Here is a 5,642-nt window from a genome sequence, read left to right as displayed (position 1 = left end):
GGAGCAACTAGGCCCGTGAGCCGCAATTACTGAGCCTACGCATCTGGAGCCTGTGCTCCGCGACAAGAGAGGCCGCGACAGTGAGAGGCCCGCGCACTGCGATGAAGAGTGGTCCCCGCTTGCCACAGCTGGAGAAAGCCCTCGCACAGAAACGAAGACCCAACACAGCCATAAATAAAATAAATACATAAATAAAAATTAAAAAAAAAAGAATGCAAAATGGTAACAGCCAAAAAAAAAAAAAGTGCTTAAAAAAATTCAATCACTGCATCAGGAGAATATGGATAACTTTTAAACACCAAATCAGTTGCAACCATGGTAGGTAACTATCTTGCATGTACAGAAATTATTTGATAATGGGGAATGGTTGATAGAACAATGTGTTACTTAACTAAAAGGTTGAGCTTAGACTACTGTATATTTCTCATGTCAGCCTGTGAGATCCTTTCAGAAACATCCCCCATCCCATTGCTGGTGCTCTTTCACCTGTAAATATCTAAAAGGGTTGGTTTACTCTCCAAGTGAACATTTATAGCACCTCCTTCAGCCCCTGATTCTCCATTTCCGCACAATTTATCAGGGCCCCAATGCCCCCCAGGCAGCCCTTTTGGACCAAGCTGTTTTAAGATGGCTCCAGGGCTGCTCTAATGCTATAATGCTCTGATCTGTTCAACCACACTCTTTTGTATTCTCCAAGTAGCTTCCAACGTAGGTTTTAAGCCCCTTCCTTTATAAAGAAGCTTAAGTAGTCTTGTACCTTGCTTTGAATGGGAGCTTCTTAACATCAATTGTGTGGTTCTTAGTATTTGGGGCCTTGGCCAAAGTTAGAGGACCAAAAGAGCCTCCTGTTTCAAGGGCAACAAAGAATGCACTCATTCATATATACATACACACAGTCATTCAACTTAATTTATTAAAGGTCGCCTAGTGTTTGGGATCTAGAGCAGAGGAAGAGGAGTTAGCTGTGGTAAAAAGAAAGTCACTTCCTCTCACTTAATACAAAAAAAAAAGGAATAAAATATGGCTACAGATGGAGGTATTTATAAATTTGGTGACACTTTAGGCTTATTTTTTACTCACATCCAAATGTTTTCCCTTTCAACTGCATATAAAATAGGTGATTAAAATATTATGTACACATGATGAGATCTTGGCAGGAAAGTTTCAGGAAATAGAAACAAAGCTATCATAATAATTTGATGAAAGCGTAAATGCTCTTATGTTAACACTGGATGGGATCAAATATATTATAAACATATAAGCACGAATATTAACCTGGCCTTTTTTATTACTGCAGTACAAAAATAAATTGGGAAAAATTAAAGACAATTTCCAATGTTTGCAGAAAAGCCAGCACACCAGGTGCTATCAACTTGTTATCTTCAACAAAGAGCTTTAAGATAGCAAACTGATTGTTTTAAGATATGCTCCAATTTTTACTAAAGCCCTCTGAGGAACAATTAAGAGAAACCATTTGTAATGTACAACTGATATTTTGTACACAGTACAGTTACACAGGGAGATCAATTATCCATCACCATCTAGAATATATAACTCTCTATGCTTTACTTTTGTTTGTATAAAATTGGAAAGAATAAACTTTACTGCATTTTGTATCCTGCAGAAGGGAATATTTAATATTCTCAGAGCATCATGTGGTTTATACAGATGCATGATATCACAGTAAGAAAAAAATTACATTATGTCTCTGGCTTGTGAATGACAAAGGGAAAATTGCTTCCTACTTCAAAGAGGAAAATCACAGAATTACACAGTTTAAAATTTTAGGATTTCATTAAAACTGTCCTCCTGTCAGAAGGTGTGTAAGACTTCCAATTTTAGAAAAGCAATCATTACTCATCCCATAGTGATGTCGCAAATCCCAACTTCAACACACAGATGGAACTAAACGTTCCAGGGTCTGCTGTGACCCCTTCCTTTTTGATAAATTGTACTACCTATTTTTCATGTCATTTCGAGGCAGAAACGCAGTTAAAAACACAGACTCAGGAACAGACGTCCCTGGATTTACGTTCTGGCTCTGGAAACCCTTAGCTGTGAGACCTTGAACTCAACCTTTTTGTGCCTTAGTTCCTTCATACGTTAAATGAAGATAATGCATGTACCTCAGTGGGTCCTCAGGATAAAACTGCAATAGTGACTGATACATAGAAAATACTTTTTATAAAATTTAACCATTACTATTAATCATGATTCATCAATTTCCCTGTGCCTGCTTTTGCAATTTTTGTATTTATATTTTCATATTAAATCATTCCTTGCATCCTGAAGTCAGATATTTCCTTTCTTAACCGCTTCAAGCTCAATGCACATAGTGGGTACTCAGTAAAACTACTCCAAATGAATGCACTTACGTTTAGAAACCTCTGTATGTGTTTGTCAAAAGTGAGAAAAACGTACATTTTGCACAAAGAGGCAGGCTCAATATAAAATAGAACGTAAACCATTCCAACGATATGGTTTAAGTCAGTAATGAGATAAACACTGTTTCAAATGGCCAAGAGCTAAGGGAAGCAGGTCACAGGGCAAAGAAAACTGAGTGTGAGAATTTTACGGGGACTTAACAGCGTTAAAACACCTCATGAGATTTTCTTTAACTTTTTACTTGGCCCCAGGTTCAAGGAAAGGGAACTTAAAGTAGAAAGCAGGCCCTTAACACTGGCAAGCTTCTATGTCAAGAAAAATCCAATATTTTCTGGAAGAAAAATTTAAAAGAATTAGTCAACTGTTTTTTAAAAAATTTTGAAGAAAGTTGCCCTGAGTCTCTGAAAAGTATTATGGCTGTGGACAAATATGAATATATTTTCTTTTTAAGTTAAAAGATTTACAGTCAGTTTAGAAGCAAGGCCATAGACTTACCTGTAGCTTTGTTTGCATAGCAAATGTGGTTTTTTTACTTACATAGAATCCTGGAGTCATCATTAAATCATTCTCTTTTTTATACCTACTGCATCCAGTACATCAGGAAATCCTGTTGGCTCTACTTTAAAAATACATCCCATCTGCCATGGTTCCCCCAGGGACCGACAATCACCACTCTGGTCCAGAACCCTGACATCTCCGCCTGGGCAAGCGTGACAGCTCCTTCTCTCTTTGGGTCTCAAGAGTCTCTTCCAGGGACTTCCCTGGTGGCGCAGTGGTTAAGAATCCGCCTGCCAATGCAGGGGACATGGGTTCGAGCCGTGGTCCAGGAAGATACCACATGCCACGGAGCAGCTAAGCCCGTCCGTGTGCCACAACTACTGAGCCTGTGCTCTAGAGCCCGCAAGCCACAACTGCTGAAGCCCGCATGGCTAGAGCCTGTGCTCTGCAACAAGAGAAGCCACTGCAATGAGAAGCCCGCGCACCGCAACAAAGAGTAGCCCCCGCTCACGGCAACTAGAGAAAGCCCACGCACAGCAAATAAATAAATAAATAAAAATTAAAAAAATAAAATATAAATCAGACTATTACTCATTTCTCACAAATCTCCAAAGCCTCCTTATGTCACTCAGAAAAAAAAATCTTAAATTATTAAAATGATGTAAAAGGCACTCCAGGACCTCCTGCCTAACGCTTCTCTGCCCATCTACACGCGCCCCTCGCTCACGATGCTCTGCAGCGCCGCCTCCTGGCTGCTCCTCAAACACACCAAGCAAGGTCTCTGAACCCCTGTGTTGGTGGTCTGTCTGCCTGAAACGCTCTTTCCCTACACATCACATGTCCAGCCACCTCAGTCTTGCAGGCCTCTGCTGGGACATCTTTTCTGCAAAGCTTCCATGATCATCCTAGCCACTTCCCAACCCCATTCATGTCTTTATTTTTCCCGGTAGCACTGATGCTGTTTAATATATTTTACACACACAGGTCCCTGCTAAAAGCACTTGGCCATTTTTCATGAGGCAGAATGTTATCTGTATTTGTCAATGCTATGTCCTCAGAGTCATAACAGTGCCTGGATCATACAAGGCACTCAAATACTTTTTGGATCAACTGAACGAATCAATATTGTGATTGTGTGTTTATTTATGATAATTTGAGTGGATGATATAATTCATGATTTGGGAGGGAGGTTGCCCAAGCTATCTCTCCCATCCCTGGCCCTCTTCTACCCCCTGTTGATAAATGAGAAGTAGTTCAAGATCTGAAAGGTGTATCTGGATGAAGGAGGCAGTGTGACCACAGCCAAGTTAAAGGGGAGAGGAGGAGAAAGAGAGGAAGAGAGAGCACAGCTGTAGATGATGTCAGAGATAGGGTTACCAGATAAAACACAGGACTCCCAGTTATTTTCAAATTTCAGATAAACTATTTATTTAAATTGAATTACAGCATACCTTAATACCCATTTCTTATATAATTATTAGTCAATCTCTAGATAACCAAGATGGTTGAACTCTTATGATAGGATCAAGGACTCACTTGGTAGCCATTTATAAAATTATGAGTATAAAATAACTGTAGAAAATGTGCTTCACAGATACAAAATTTAATCTAAAAGTAATAACCTATTCTGAATACGGCATGGATAAAAACAGTCATACACTTGTGGATCAAATGTAGATCTATTGTGCAAATGCTTACTTTCTTAATTACACCTATGAAATTAATCATTGGGATGATTAAGTAAAATGATTGTACTAATAATTTTACTCTTAAATTTATTCCTCTGCCTTTCCCTATATATATGAGATTTAGATTTCCATATCATAACTTTTCCATAACATAATTACCTGAGACTTCTAAAGAGCTCTTGCATTTAAAAATTACTCCTAAAGAAAAAGGAAAACTAATAATATGTCAGATCATCATTCTTCTTCCTTTAAAGTGAAGAATCTCATGGCCAGAACTCTTTCTTTGCAGCCTATCCTGGTAAACTTAAACAATGAAAACTGTACTTTGCATTTCATGAAGTCTCTAATATGGTCTTTGTTCCCTCTTTAAACTAGTGGTTTTCAACTAATTTTCATTCAGGAGACAATACTGAATATTAGAATTTAGGAAAGGGAATAAAATGCTCAAACAACATTAACAAACCATCAATAATTTCAATGTCTTATTGAAATTAATTTCAATGCCTTATCATCATTCAAAACCCTAGAATAATGTCTCACAATGTCAATATTTATGTCTTGGTTATATTTCAGCCTTGAGCAGCTATTTGAAAAAAACAAAAACACTGACTGTCCTCACCTCTCTCTACCATAAGCACTGAGGACAAAATTCTCCTGTGTTCCAATAAACATGTGATTATTTTCCTTCAGAACTAGCTTGAATTCATGCTTTTTCTACTGCACATTTTATAACGTCCCCATGACTATGTAATGATACATTTTACTTAGAGCAAATAAAGTTTTGTAAAGAATGTTTATTGATATTCTTATTGAAAATTTCTTTTTTCAGTGCTATCACAGTAGGCTAGATATTTAATTGAAGAAAATGGAAGTCAGCTTTAAAACATTTTTCTCATTTAGAAATGCAGCTCTGTGAGTTTAGAAGGTATTCCTCATTCAAAAATCCTTATATAAAAATAGAGAGAATTGTATTCTGAGGCCAAGTTTAAATATCTTTAACACCTTCCTTGAAACCAACTAAAAGTGAATATAATGAATAGGGAATTCAGAGAATTAGAAAACAAACAACTG

The sequence above is a fragment of the Balaenoptera musculus genome, chromosome 11 (assembly GCF_009873245.2).
Source record: "Balaenoptera musculus isolate JJ_BM4_2016_0621 chromosome 11, mBalMus1.pri.v3, whole genome shotgun sequence".
Taxonomy (NCBI): domain Eukaryota; kingdom Metazoa; phylum Chordata; class Mammalia; order Artiodactyla; family Balaenopteridae; genus Balaenoptera; species Balaenoptera musculus.
The sequence above is the reverse complement of the archived record's forward strand: the minus strand, read 5'-3'. Positions refer to the sequence as shown.